This window comes from Heterocephalus glaber, unplaced genomic scaffold (assembly GCF_053883595.1).
Source record: "Heterocephalus glaber isolate CG9 unplaced genomic scaffold, H.glaber_assembly_v1.0 deba00001429, whole genome shotgun sequence".
Classification (NCBI taxonomy): domain Eukaryota; kingdom Metazoa; phylum Chordata; class Mammalia; order Rodentia; family Bathyergidae; genus Heterocephalus; species Heterocephalus glaber.
This window is the reverse complement of record NW_028258294.1, coordinates 2,210,100-2,226,657: the sequence shown is the minus strand read 5'-3', so window position 1 is coordinate 2,226,657 and position 16,558 is coordinate 2,210,100. Positions and strand designations below refer to the sequence as shown.

Below are 16,558 nucleotides of genomic sequence, written 5' to 3'. Positions count from 1 at the left end.
TTCCCCTGCCCTCCCTTCAACCCCTCCATCCCTCCTTACTTACAAAGACTTTGTTTCCATTTTTTCATTTTCTCATATTAATTCCATTCCCTTCTTTCCTTTCCCCTACCCCTCCCACTTCCCCTTCCCGGTTGCCCCTTTTCTTCCTGTTTCACATTATCTATTATACCTTTTAGTCCTTAAGCATTCAATGTCCTTAGAAAGCACCATGATTGGAGTGATAGATTGGGAAGTGATGATGCATTTCATAGTCAGTTTCAGAGATTTATAGTCTCTGGGCAGAGTTATGAACATAGGATTATGATTGGGTATATACTTTTTAAAATAAGTTTAAAATAATCTTTATTTCAGGGGATTTAGCTCAGTGGTTCCGGTGCCCACTTCGCAAGTGCAAGGTCCCGAGTTTGATCCCTGGTACCAAAAACAAAACAAGCAAACAAATAAAAAAATCTTTATTGAGATATAATTCACACATGTTCCCCTTCTTGGCTGTGTGTTTCTAAAGAAATCAGACATATCTTCATTCAGTAATTCATTCAACAAATATTTTCTGAAAACTCATTAATGCTAGGCATTCTTCTTAGGTATTTTTGGATATAGTGTGGAGCAAAATAGACAATAATTCCTGCCCTTGTGAAAATTCTTGCTGACATTGATTGAATATTGAGATATGCCTGGTGGAGTTCTACTCACGCAGGGGATTAAACAGCAGGAAGAATGCAAAGAGACTGGGATCAGCTTCCTGCCAGAGAAGAGCTCACTCTGAGGCCTTATTTTCCATATTTGAATATAGGGGTCATACAAATAGAGATCCTAGGGTTCCTGGAAGGATTCTAGATGGTTATAATAAGGTCTTGTTCTTTGAGATGTGGGGAAGCTGTGATTTGACTTTAACTGTATAGAAGGGTTTTTGTTTGTTTGTTTGTTTAAGTGTAAAAGACTTTGCAGAAGGATGGGACTGTGTGTGCAAAAGCCTGGATTTAGAAAAGAATAGGGCTTGCTCGAAGAGCAATAAAGTTTTAGTTGGCACAAAGTAGTGAACATGTAAGGGAGTGGTGAGTTATAAAGCTTGAAAGATCATTCCAAATATTTCTGTATCATTTTTCTTTCAAGCCAGTGGAAATTTTACAATAAATTTTTCCTGGTTTCTCCAAAGGAAGATAATCTCAGGGAAAGTATTTTTAGAGAAGACAATGCTGAGTTAACAAAGGACTCAGTGACCAAATATATAAAGATGGCTTATAGTGTTTCCAACTCTTTGCTTTTTCATGATACACCAAGAGCAATATTGACCTTCCTTCTCATAAATAAGGGGCCAATATTTATTTGTCAGATAATTTTTATAGAAGTATACATGAATAAATTACTAAGTAAACAAATTAATATATGGTATAGTCATTTTTATATTCCCTGATAGTACATATTAGGGGCTTAATAAAAGTTGATTCAATAAATAAATCTGTAAACATGTGCCTGTCATGGAAAAGGAGAGGGAGTATGCAAAATTATATGGTGCTATGCAAGTGAGATGTTAATTATTACTTAACTATACCCAATTTCTCATCATAGTTATCAGTATACACGTTTTATTAAACATACACATGTGATAACAAGCTACCTCAGATAAGGGTTCACTAAGGTCTGTTATTTAGGAGGACTCAGGGAAGGCCTGTTGAGTTTCTGGGGATCATAGAAGTTGTTGGCTGCATGATCTAGTCAGGAGGTCTCCTAGAAGTATCTAATCTATAAACAAGAGAGTAGGTTTTCTCCAAATGATTCATCATCTTGGGATCCAAATCAGAGCCCTGCAGCTAGACAGCCTAGGAACAGATGTTGCCCTGTCAGGTGTCTTTGATTCCACTTGAGAAACCATAGGAAGCTGTCTGCAGACAAATCATCAGCCCTGTAAGAACAGGGGAATGGCTGCCTGCACTGTGGGTTCATAGAGGAGCATGGCACTTGGCCACATATGGGGAAAATGACTAGGGCTGGTTACAGGTGCAAAGAGGTAGGGCCTGGCTGGTGTCTCTTTGTACTTTGATACAGAACTCCTTCCAAGATGCTTTTTAGTAGAGTTGGCTATTAAGATATTTGTGTTGATTATTCGGATTAAAAAAATCTTTTGATAACAATGAGCACATTCTAACCATTTAGAATACTAGAATACCCTGAAACTAAGATCAGTGCATAGGAGTATGTGCCATAAAAGATTTTTAGTTTTCAATTATTTTAACTAAACTCATATCTAGGGGTATGAATGATGGAGGAAAAAAGCCAGTGAGATCTAAACTAATATGCGTTGAGTACCTTAGTGTAAGGAAGAATATTTTCATAGTATATCATTTCACTTTATTTTTATAGTAATTCTGCATGTTTGGTAATAATATTTCCATTTGATTGGGAGAGGGTTGGAATGTTTGAGTAAATTGCCAAAAGTCATTACATAACTGAGATTCAAATCCATGTTTTTCTGACAATAGCAACCATGCTTTTACTACTGCCTCAATATTACTAGATTTTTTTTAATAACAGCCAAAATTTACCCTCAAATGAATTTTACTGTAATTTCAATTTGCTTATGTGAACAGATTGTTAGAATATGTATAAATAATTATATAATTTTAAAATAATGCTGATTTTTTGTTAATTTGGCCTGGGTTTCTAATAAAAAGTAAAGTTACATTCATCACTATGGCTTTCAGGAACATTTTTGGTTGCTTATCAAGCATTCATTTGCCCCCTACTTTATTCCTAACAGATTCTGTTCAAATATTTATTCCTGTACCGCAAAATCCATATGTCCTAGGAAAAGCAAGAATGACTCAATCTCAGGGGTTTGCATGATTTGTGTAAGGTTAATCACATTCCCCATCCCAGTGTTTGGTTTTGTACTGACCATCTGATTTATTTGGAGTCTGTAAAATGTAATGAGGGATTTTTCTGAAGTTTCTGGGTAAAGTTATAATTGATCTGAAAGACTTTCTGGTTGCCCACATTCTTTCTTCCCCACATTGTTGCTCTTGGCAGTGAAGTCCAGAACTGCTACAGCCATCTTACATCCTTCCTGAGGTTATAACATCCCATACAGAGGAGGGCCATGCCAAAAGATTGATATTCTTTTTTTTTTCTACATTAAATCTTTTGGTACATTTTAGGTGTACAACACAGTTACATTCATCATTGGGATCTTCTACCTTTACATGATGTATCTTTGTTCTTATTTTTTCCCTATTCCCCTGCCCTCCCTTCACCCCTTCCACCCTTCCCTATTTACAAAGACTTTGTTTCCATTTTTTTCCTTTTCTCATATTTTTTCTTTTCCCTTCTTTCCTTTCCCCTTCCCCTCCCACTTCCTCTACTTCTTTAGACCTTTTCTTCCTATTTCACAATATTAGTTATATATTTTGATCCTTATTTACACTTTTAGTTTTTCACACCAGAGAAACTATTTGGTATTTACACATGTATGTCCTATTAATTTCACTGAAGAGTATGGCCTCAATGTGCATCCACTTAGCTATAAATGTCTCTAGTTTCTCATTCTTTATGGCTGAGTAGTACTCCATTTTATAAAAAAAAAATGCATCTTCTTTATCCAGTCTCCAGTTGAAGGGAAATTGGGCTTTTTCCAAGTTTTAGCTATTACAAACTGTGCCACTATAAACATTTGTGTGGATATATCGCTATGGTATGATTCTTTTAATTCTTTTTTTGGTCCCAGGAATTGAACTTGGGACCTTGTGCTTGCAAGGCAGGCAGCAGAATCACTGAGCTAAATCCCCAGCCTATTCTTTTAATTCTTTTGAGAAGATACCCAGCAGAGGAATAGCTGGGTCAAGTGGAACCTCTAATCCTAGTTGTTTGAGGTACCTCCGTATTGATTTTCACAGTGGTTGCACTGGCCTGCACTCCCATCAATAATGAAAAAGGAAGTGTTTCTTTCTCCCCACAACCCCATCAGCATTTGTTATTGACTGATTTCTTGATAGCAGCCAGAAAAAGATTGATATTCTTATTGTTTAAGCAAATTTGAATTAGATTTTTTTATAACTTTCAGCCAAAGAATCAAAGTATCGTGCATGCCCAGACCAGGAAATTTTTTCTAGATCTCTTCCTAGATTATACATATATGTACAACTCATTGGAATCTATCTTCTTACATTAGATCCTTTCTTTTGCCTCCCTTATTTCATAGATCAGAGTTTCAGTGTTAAGTGGCTTTCTAGGGATACCATCCTCTTAAGTAACTTGAACCATGGGTTTCTAACTCCAAAACAAACCTCAAGCTTTTTAAAAAATCTAGTCTAACCCAAAGTTAAATGAAGAGCAAGAGAAGAGTTAATTAAGTTCATTGCTACCTTCTAATGTAAAATAATAGAGCAATCTTTGTTGTACCTTTGATAGGAAAGAGTTATTTTTTGCTAAATCAGTTTCTGGAATCCAATAAAGAACTGGAATGCCTGCGTCACTTTCTTATTTTTCTTTCTTCTCTTCCCAAGTCTTGAGTAAGCATTCCCCTTCTGCCCACAGCTATCAACCCATCAAACTCATCATCACTGTCTGCTTCCCATCTCTCTCACTCAGAATCTCAGCTGCCTGAAAGCAGAGCTGGTGTCTCATTCATCTTCAGAGACCCTACTTCTGGCATATAGTACCAGTTCATTCTCATTTGTAGTCTCACACTATGCTTCAGCAACCCACTTGGAAAGTTTGGGGAGCAAGTCATTCTGGATGCTTAAGTTGTATAGTTTTTCTTTTAAATTCAGAATCTAAAGAGTAAAAACTTCTGTGGTTTAAGTAAATACTCATGTTTAGCAGCTCCCTTTCCTGAAAGTGCAGGTGGCTTTTCTAGTTTTCTCTTTTGAGACTCACTGATTTGTTTTTATTCAAACTTTGGTTTCCCTTTGTATCTGGCTGTGAAAGAAACATTTCTCAGAAACTCCATGTACTTTCATTTTTAATTGAAAAGAAGAATGTGCAAACATTAGTTCAGGTGGGAACTTGACATTGGTTCTGCAAATCTTATTTTAACTTAGTATTTTGATTTTAAAATAGATTTAAATATGTTTAGCATTTTTATAGAAAAGTGTTACCTATTCCTTTTGAGGACATGGAACTGTAAATTCTGTAATTAGTACAGTCAGAACTGCAGCATTCTTCCTGAAAAGCTGTATTCACACAGATGGAGTTTACATAAAGCATTTTTCAGCTAAATTTTCAGAATTTCTTTCATGTTGAAATTTGCCACAGCATGGTACATGAGAAAGTACATTCAAGGAGGTGTCATAAGACCTATATTTTCCAGCCCCAGCTGTTCCTCAAATGCATTGTGCTAGAGTTAAAGGGTTTGCCCAATCTTTGCTACTTCTCTGTGTAGAAATTATATATTGTCTGAGACAGGAAATGTGATTCAATTCAGTTTCTCACAATTCAATATATTTAGTAGTTTATTGAGCATCCCTGGCCTCTGCTTTTGTTGCTACTGCCATTATTTAGGGTTCTTCTCTCTATATTTATGACAAAAACATAAAATCTAAGCTTTTTACCTTCAATAAGATCTACCTACTCAACCTTTTGTTCCATCACTTCCCCCAAAGAACCTTCTGATCTAACCGCATGAAAGTTCTCCTCTGTCTTACATTAGGATTTCTTGGTATATACCTTTCTCTAGATGAAACCCATTCTGACTTATCCACATAGAAAATTCCTTCTCTTTCCAAAACACTCACTCTAATGTCATATCAATCAAAAGTTTCCTTGTTTTACTCATAATGAATTAACTTCCTTTGTTTTTCCATAACATGCATATATACACTGTTAACTCTCATTGTCATACAAGTTGTCTATTTATGTGACAATTTGTCTTCTCTAGTGCGTAAGCTCGTCTTAAATTATTTTATTGGTACATTTTAGGTATATGATACATTTACATTTATCATTGTGTCCTTGTACCTGTACATGATGTATCTTGGTTCTTATTTTTTTCCCCATTACCTGTGCGTCCTTCACCCCCTCCACCCTTCCCTATTTACATAGATTTCATTTCCATTTTTTTCTTTTCTCATAATTTTTCCTTTCCTTTCTTTCCTTTCCCCTTCCCCTCCCACCACCCCTACACCTTTGGACCTTTTAATATTTCAAATTATCAAGTATTCATTTTAATCATTTTAATCCTTATTTACACTTTCAGTTTCTCACACTAGAGAAACTACTCAGTATTTACACGTGTGTGTCTTGTTTCACTTAAGAGTATGGCCTCAATATGCATCCATTTAGCTATAAATGACTCTAGTTTCTCATTCTTTATGGCTGAGTAGTACTCCATTTTATTTTTTAAAAACCCCCACATCTTCTTTATCCAGTTTCCAGTTGATGGGCACTTGGGCTGTTTCCAAGCTTTAGCTCTTTCAAACTGTGCCACCGTAAACATGGGTGCACATATATCACTGTGGTATGATTCTTTTATTTCTTTTGGGAAGATACTCAGCAGGGGAATAGCTGGGTCAAATGGGACCTCTAGCCCTAGTTCTTTGAGGTATCTCCATACTGATTTCCACAGTGGTTGCACCAGTCTGTACTCCCACCAACAATGGAGAAGGGTTCCTTTCTCCCCACACCCCCACCAGAATTTGTTATTGGTTGATTTCATGATAGCAGCCATTCTTTCTGGGGTGAGGTGGAATCTCAGTGTTGTTTTCATCTGCATTTCTCAAATGACCAGTGATGTTGAACATTTTTTCATATATTTATTTGCTGCTATCTAGTGTGCAAGTTCTTTACAAGGGGAACTTTGGGATTTTTTAAAAAAATTATCTTTGTATCTGTATCTTCTAGTCCAATATCTGAAATGCCCTAGAACTAAGTGAATGCTAAAGGGATGGATGGATCAAATCAGAATATTAGAAAAAAGATAAATTATTCTAACTAATATGATGGGCATTGAGCATGACCTCTTTAAGATACCTCGATAAATATAGACCTTCTTGAACTTCTTTAAGCATCTTTCAGTGTCCTAACGATGTTGACAGGTGGGCATTTCCCTTACTGAAAGATGTTGGCAATAATAAAAACTATTCAGTACCAGAGATTTTTAGAAGTAGCTTTTATTAAGAATGAATTTTGGGGGGTTAATATATTTTCTAATTAATAATACTACTCTCTGATGATTAGAAAAACTACAGCCTTATCTGCAATGGTCATTTCAGTGCTGAGGCCCTGATATTCAAACTAGTCTTATTTAATATTCACTGCTATTCTTGAACATAACTTATCAATAGAAGGGAGATTATTACTAGACAAAAGAAAGGGAATGAGAGAGAGAGAGGAATATAAGACAAGGCAAGGGGAGATGGATCTGATCAAAATATCTTATATGGGGCCAGGAATTTAGCTCAGTGGCTCTGCCACTTGCCACACAAGTGCAAGGACCGAAATTTGATCCCTGGTACCCTACCCCCCAAAATCTTATATGCATGTATGAAAATACCACACTGAAACTCAGTATGTTCTAAAATCAATATGTTTTAATAAAATACATTAAAATAAAATAACATCAACATTGCTATAAATTTTTTCCTTCAAAGATCTGATTTTATTTTCTGGAGAATATAATTTTAAGCATAGAAACAATTTACAAAAGAGAATTAAATATATCCTTGTACATTTCAGCTACTTCACATATACCTTATCTACAATAATAACAAGAATGGCTCTTATCCAGAAATATTTTATTAAAGATTCTTGGTTTGCTATTTCATTTCCTTATTCATTCATTTGAATGATTGACTGATTGATGAAACAAGTAATTTTAAACCATAAACTAAAATGCCTAACTTTGAACAAAACACATGTTTGGGAAGAGACTTATGAAAACAAGAAGTATAAATAAGTGTAATAAATTTTGAGGGAGTCAATAATGCAAGCTTTATAACCTTGAAGATATTTTTATACTCTAGCTTTATCCCTTATTAACTGTATGATCCTGAGCCACCTCTGAATCTATTACCTGTTTTCATATTGGGAAATGGCTTCATGCAAATAGGATACACTTCCTGTTTGTCTCATGTACTATTGTGTCCCTAGTACCTATCATAATGCTTTGTCATATATTTTTTAAAATATTATTTAGAAAAAAGTCTAAACCAGGTTATTTGGGTAGGAAGAGTCAACAGAAGCTTCAATATGATGACATTCAAGTTGAACCTTAAAGGCTTGAAGGGATTTTCTCTACTATGATTATATAATGATGATAGTATTCATGGTAAAATAATTATAAAACAACAACAATAGTATAGAGGCATATGTACTGTACACCAGGGAGTGTTTTAGGGTATTTTATACGCTAAACCATTTAGCTCTCTGAAGGTTTTAAAAATAAGCATGTTCCTGATTTTCATTTTACAGATCAGAAAACTGGATCATTTCCAAATTTGTCTAAGAACCCTCAGCCATTAGGTGGTGGAGTCTGGATTCAATCAAAAGCAGCTTTTTATGCTCAGCTTTCAGCACTCTCTCTCTTATTTTTTAGCAGATGCTGTGAAAAGCAAGGACAGGGATAATCTTCCAGTCAGTGCAAGCTGAGGAAACATAGAGTGGACCCAGGCAGAGTGAGGTGGAGAGTATGATCAGTACCCATTAAGACAACATATTCTAGGGCCCAAGCAACACCCATCACATCCTGTAAAAGAACTTGAGAAGTTTCATTCATTTAGGCTTTAGAATAACAGGATCATTGTGCGGTACAAATACATTATTGAATTCTATTATTTTCTATAGAAGATAGGTAATGGTGTATACTATCATATCAGTTTGATATTGCTTTATCACACTTGGCTAGATCTTCACCTAGCTTTTCTGCCCTTGACTTTCTTCACGTGAGGAACAGTGGAGACTTGTCAATGAGATACTGCTCAATCAGGATTTCCCAATTTTTAACTTTAAAACATTGAACTTTAATCATTAGAAACTTTACATTTTTAATGATATACCTTTTCCCAGTGATGTAAAATATTTTTAAAACTCACAAAATATTCAATGAGAATGAAGAAATTGTCTGAGTTGTCTTGACAAACTCATAGAGTAAATTTTTCTAGTTCTGAAAAACTAGGTCCTATAAAAAATTCTAACTTTCAATAATTCTGGAAAACACCAGTTTATATAATATTACCTTTGTAGGAAGAAATTAATTTGGGAGTTCTTTTAATGAAAACCTGTGCCACCGGTAATTTAATTTCTTGGTCTTGAATACTAAATGAAAATGTTCTAATGAACATTATTGAAGTATAATTTATATATAATGAAATGAATCTATTTAAAATTTATAATTTTATAAATTTTGATAGACATGTATACCTGTGATTCAGATACTCTTCATGACATCCAAAAGATTATTCATGCCTCCTTTCATCCCTCCTCTTCCCCTGTCTTTACTCCGTGTCTTCAGTGGATCTATCATTATGTATTAATTTTTATTCTCTAGAATTTCACATAAGTAGAATTATGAAATGTGAACACATTCTTTGAATTAGAGTAATGATTGAGGTTTTATAAGTACATCTTGTTTTGTTTACCCATTCACGTGTTGAAGTACATGTGGGATTTCTTTTCCCGGTTTGAGATATTATGAAAAAAGCTTTTGTGAAAATATATTTGTGTTTAAATCAGTGTGAACATGTTTTTTCTGCTCTTGAGTACATAGCAATGGAACAGCTAAGTGTATGGTACATTAATGTTAATTTTTAAAGAAATGCCAAACTATTTTTCAAAGCACTTGTACCATTTTTACATTACCATCAACATTGTAAGAGAGTTTTAGTTTCTCTACATCCTCTTCAAAATTTGGAATCATCATTCTCTTAGATTTGAATCATCCTAATACATGTATAGTACTATCTTATCGGGGCTTCTAACAATGGGGAGATTATTTTCATTTCCCTATTAATATTATTGATCTTTTTTCTGAGCTTTTGTCTGCTAATATTTCAAAAAATTATGATTGTTACAACCATTTATAGGAGATATATTTCTATGGGAAAACAAATGGAACAGAGTTTCTGACACTGTCATCGCTTTGTATCTTTAGACTCTGCATCTGTGGATCCAACCACCTGTAAATGGAAAATATGTGGGGGAAAATGCATTTGTACTAAAGTATATAGACTTTATTTCTTGTCATTGTTTACTTAAACTATGCAGTGTAACAACTTGGCATTTGTATATCATTTATATTCTATTAGGTATTATAGGTAATCTTGAAATGATTTAAAACATACAGGAGCGTATGTGTAGACTATATGCAAATTACTAGCTATGTTGTATAAGGGATCTAAACATTATAGGATTTTGGTATCTAAAGAAGTTTTGAAACCGATACCCTGTGGGTACTGAAAGATGACTATATATTGAAATCAAGACAGAAGCTAACCCTAAACATGGTAAATATTGCCATTGTCATGTATATATTTTATAATATCACTTTGCACCAAATAATGCCTAACCGAGGTGGTTTCACCACTATTAAAAATGGCAGTATTATGCTAGAGGTAATCCAAGTCAACAGAGTAGTTAATAAGAAAAAGAGTTCATGCAGTTAAAAAGAAAGAAAAAAAGAAAGGAAGAAGAAAAAGATATATTACATACTTTAATACTTTATACACCATACTTTAAAACTTGACATTGGGTTATGATAGCATCTATTCCCAAAGCTTTAATACAACCATTTCAAAGGGAATATCTATCCCACAAATTTTCTTTGACCTCTAAATACATGTACCCAACCTGGAGTTACAAAAGCACCTTAAATTCAAATTTACCAAACAAAAACAACCAACCGGAATCCCAGAAACAATGAATGATGGATGGATCCTCAGACCAATACACTCTATTTTTCTCCTCTTTAATTGCAGCATATCTAAATGAAAACCACTAGAAATTATTGAACTATTTACAGCAGAAAACTTATTAGTTATTTTCACTTCCTCCATATTTGATTTAGCACCACCAATTCTCATTTTTTAAATTCTAGGATGTTCTTTGACATCATCTTTGTTTCCAGTACTAATCCTCTAATCAAAATCACCATTGTCTATTGTGTGCACTACGAAAAGTGCCTCCTCAATGCTCTACTCATGGACAGTATTGTTTCTTTTCAGTCCTTCTCCTCATGACAGCCAGCTGATCTTCAGATCTTCAAATAATAGCCAAATGTAATATCACACCCTTACTCCTGCTTAAGATCTTTATGTAAACTGCATACACACACACACACACACACCCTAATATACATATGTGAACATATGTATTTCAGGCCCAGATAGTTTTGGAGAATTCTATGAACATTGTAAAAAGAAATAAAGACCAGTTCTACGCAAACTGTTATAAAATACCAAAGAGGAGGCAGTATCTTCTAACTCATTCTTTTTATACTGCTTGATGTCAAAATAGGCACAAATATATTAAAAGGAAAGAATATTATAGACTAATACTTCTCATAGACAAGATGTAAAAAATTCTAGCACTGGTATCCTATAACATTAAAATTACAATACAGCATGACCTAATATGTTTTATTTCAAGAACATAGTATTTTTTAACACTTAAAAATCATGAAATTAACAAAATTAAAAAGTTTTCAACAAAGTAAAAACATCTGCCAAAATCGAATATATATTCCTATTTAAAATAAAACAGACAAACAAATAACAAAAAGAAAACAACTCTCAGCAAAGAAGAACTACCTGGGAATTTCTTCATCCTGACAAGTGATATCTATTAAACCATACAGCTAACATCATACTTAATGGTGAAAGAGAGAATTCTTCTCCCTTAAGATCAGGTACATTTTTATGTAACATTATACTTGATGTTATAGTTAGCATAGTCAATCAAGAAAAAGAAGCAAAAGAAGAATTGAAAAAGTTTTGTTCACAGACGATATGACATGATCTAATAAAATCATTTTTTAAAAGCTAGCAGACCAGGGCCGGGGATTTAGCTCAGTGATTTCGCCGCCTGCCTTGCAAGCGCGAGGACCGGAGTTCGATCCCTGGTACCAAAAAAACAAACAAACAAAAAGCTAGCAGACCAATAGGTGAATTTAGTAAGGCTGCAAGATGAAAGGTTGATGTGCAAACCTCAATTGTATTTCTCCATATTAATAACAAACAAATAAAAATCAATAAAGTACTCCATTTACAATCGCATAAAATATGAGATAGAGATAAATCTGATGAAATAAGTAAAAGTTTTACACAGAAAATCTAGAATAGTGCTGGGGAATAATAAAGAAAACCTAAAATATGAGGAAATACCTTGCTCATCTATTGGAAGAGTCCATATCTTAAAGATATTCATTCTTAATAAACTATTACAAAGATACCGTATGATCTCAAATTTCCAGCAGAAATTTTTATACCAAGACATCAACAAGTTAATTCTAAAATGGTACAGAAATTAAACGTACCTAGCAGAATCAAAAGAAGCCTAGAATAAACAAGTTGGAAGTCTCAATACTGTCTGAATTCAAGAACTATTATAAAACTATGATAATCAAAGCTTCATCCTACTGGAGTGAAGATAGATGAATATATCAATAGAAAGGAATTGAGAGTCCAGAAATAAACCACAACATTAAAATAACTTTTTTTTACATAAACAAGTGGAAAAAGGATAGCTATTTTTAAAAAATAGCACTGGAACATCAAAATGTACAACATTGAACCTTGGATCCATACCTCCCAGTATATTTTTTAGAAAACTCAAAATCGATCATAGGCTTAATTCTCAAACTATAAAATTTCTTGAAGTTTTTGGAGGAAAACATCTTGGGATCTTGGGTTAGATAAAGATTTCTTAGAAATGACACCAAAAGTATAATCCTTAAAAAATTAATAAACTTGAATTTTTCAATATTAAATACTTCCACTATTTCAACCACACTGTTAAAAGAATGAAAAGACATATTTTCTCACAGACTAGAAAAATATGTGTAACACTAAATAATAAACCTTTACAACTCAACAATAAGAAATAAGCATCTCAATTTCAAAGGTTAGTGAAATATTTAAATAGATACTTTGACAAAGATAGCAAAGCACAGGAAAAATATGTTAATACTATTAGTCATTAAGGAAATATTAATTAAAAATATCATGAAATACTACTATATATCTATCAGAATAGCTATAAATAAAATGGCCAACACTGCCAGATGTTTGTGAGGATATGAAGGGACTGAAATTCTCATACTCTGCTGGTGGGAATGTAAAATGATAAAATCACTATAAAAAGTTTAATAGTTTCTTAAAACTGTACAATTTGAAATCAGGTATTGTGATGCATTCAGCCTTTCTCTTTTGTTCAGGATTATTTTGGCTATTCTGGGCCTTTTCTATTTCCACATGAATTTTAGAATTTTTTATTGCTCTTCTTCTGTGAAGGTCAGATTGAGGAAGATTGTATTGAATCTATAGGTCATGCTTAGTGGCCATTTTTAACAATATTAATTGTGCCTATCTATGAAAATAGGAAGTCTTTCCACCTTAAAATGTCTTGTTCAGTTTCTTTCTTCAGTGTTTTGTAATTTTCATTGTAGTGATCTTTCATCTTCTTGGTTAGGTTGATTGCTAAGTATTTTTTTCCAGCTATTGTGAATGAAATTATTTTCTTAGCTTCTTTCTCAGCTAGTTTACTGTTAATTTTGTATCCTACTGTTTTGCTGAATTTGCTTACCACTTTAAAAGTTTTTTTGGTGGACTCTTTAGGGTCTTCTAAATATGGGATTATATTGTCTGCAAATAAGGATAATTTGACTTTCCTTTTCTATTTGTATCCCTTTTATTTCTTTTTCTTGCCTAATTGATCTGGCTAAAATTTTAAGCACAGTGTTGAATAGGAATGGTGAGAGTGAAAGCCTTGTGAAAGCCTTTCAGTGTTTCCTCTTTCAGGAAAATATAAACATATATCTATTATATGATCAAGCTAACCCATTCCAATAGAAAAACATACTTGTCCACCTGAAGACTTACACACAATATTTATAACAGCTAGATTTTGGAAGCAATCCAAATGTTCATGAACAGATAGGGGCAAGTGTGTTTCCAGTGTAATGTTACTCAGAAATAAGAGAAGAAATAAATTATTGACATATGCAACTGCTTCAATAGATTTCAGAATACATATATTGAGTGAGTGAAAAAAGTTCAGACAAAATGACACATGGTATATGATTTCGTTTATGTAAATCTCTAGAAAATGCAAACTAATCTATAGTGACAGACCAGATCTGTGTGGTTTTTTTTTTTGGAATGGTGAAATAAGAGAGAGTGGGGAACATGGGTTACAAAGAGGCATGAGGGAACTCGTGAAACGATGGCCATACTCACAAGCTTGACTGTGCTGGTGATTTTATGGATACATATATATATATACACACACACATATATATATACACACATACATATGTAGGTATGTACATATACATGCGTGTATATATGTATATATATACACACATACATATGTATGTACATATACATGTGTGTATATATGTATGTATATATACACACATGTATATAGGTATACATGTGTATATATGTGTGTAGAGACATCAAGTTTTACATTTTAAAATATTTGTAATTTATTGCATGTTAATTTTACCTTGATAAAATTGTTTTAAAAATATTTCTTATGCAGTTTCCTTGGACATTTAGTATAAAAACAAAAATCTTAAATATGACTTCATTGTCTGATATCTACATTTTCCTTTAGCCTCTGCTCACTTAATGTTTCCCCTTGTTCCTGTATTCCAAGTATTCTGAGCTTATCACAGTCCTTTTTATGCTTTTTGCTTTTCTTATGTCAAATGTTGTTTGTATATTTATTCTATTCTCTTTGCTTAAAATGTTTTCCTTTCCTCCCCTTGTCCAGATCATTCCCATTCATCCTGATAACAACTCAGTTAACCACTTTCCTGCTTATACCTTTTCTGACCTCCTTTATTAGATGAAGCAGCTCTCTGTAAAGTACTTAGAACAGTCTGCTTTTCTCAGTGGCCTGTAATGTCCATGAGGCTAAAACTGTATTGGTTTGTAATTACCATCATACCCTAAACTTAGCATAGTGGGTACCACATAGTAGACAATCAAAAAGCATGTTCTAAATAAATTAATAATTAGTAATTGGGAACCAAAAGAGGAGATAAAGTTCATGAACCGAGGAAAAGCTTTTCCATGAATAAATACTAACAACTTCACCAAACACACTTTAAATCTTCTAAAGCATTTTACTTGACATTGACTCTCCCTGTAAAAAGGAACAATGCACCAGCATTCTTACAACAGGAGTAACTCATGCACTGTACCAAGAGATAGTTTTCTCACAATGATCTTATTTTAAGCAAACAGGAAATGGAAACCTAGCTAGGCAATACTTACAACTTGGTGTCCTCAAGGACTTGAATCATACCTGTGGTTTATGAAGAGACAAAAGAGATTTAATAGTGTCATAGTCTTCAGTCTATGGTATGTGGCTGGAGATTGTAAGAGAAATCTGATGTCTTCACAGTTTCAGGGGAGCTATTGTTTTATGGAGCAATCATTTCACTTAATTTTGGTGTGATTACCTCAGGGCCCCTGCTTACAACAAAATAGAGTGGTGTTCTTCAGGATAAATAAGTTACCTCATTTAGTTCATGGAGCTAGATGAGTATCTATTGCTCAGATAAAAGGCAGCTGATAAGGAAAAGCTATTTGTGGTAGAGAAGCACATAATGGTGATATAAAGCTATTTAAAATAAACAATGCTTTTGTCACAATCTTCCTATGAATTGCAGCTCTCAAAGTTGAACTCTGATTTAGTATTTTTTTGACAATGAACAATTTGCCTTTGTTTCACACATGGGCAAGCACGGTATAAAAATAGAATTAGTGATTTCACAGGAATTTTGGTCTTTTTACTTGACATTCACTTGATATAAGTTTCTTGGCTAGTTTTGGTGTGTAATGAATAAGTGAATAAGATAATAAAGGAATAAATGATATTAAGCATTCATTAATACGTGCAAGACATTTTGGCAGGTGTTTGCACATATTTTAATCTTCATAGAAATCTTGGGATGTTGGCATTATTATTCATGTACTTTCCCTCTTTCAGTGGATAAGTAAATTAATAGTAATATTAAGTGACCTATTCAAAGTTAACATAGCAAGTGTCCAGAGTAGGATTGGAGCCCAGGACCTGAATCTCATTCTTCCAACACTGAAATCAAATTTGATCAACAATGAGACCCAACAAGAGTTCACTTTTATTTAAATTTGGCTGCTAAAGACATCCTCCCAGGTGGTAGGATGATGTTTTGGAGTTGCTTTTTCCGTAGCAAAAAGGCTGAAAGTGACCATCATGAGAACTCTCAAAGGAAAAACATTGCCTTGCCTTGTTGGAGCTGAGGACAATACTTCTTTCAAAATACTTGCAGCTGAGAGAAAATGCTAAAATTGATTATCTATTATCAGGCTGGCATTTCTTCAATAAAGGATATATTCTTTCTAACAATGAGATTATTGTG

At 33.6% G+C, this 16,558-nt stretch overlaps 1 protein-coding gene across 21 annotated transcripts in view; it reads left to right on the top strand.

The window, feature by feature from the left end:
• The window catches only part of Dlg2 (discs large MAGUK scaffold protein 2), a 2,046,311-nt gene that overhangs the window by 853,696 nt on the left and 1,176,057 nt on the right, over window positions 1-16,558 (top strand). The window lies entirely within an intron of this gene.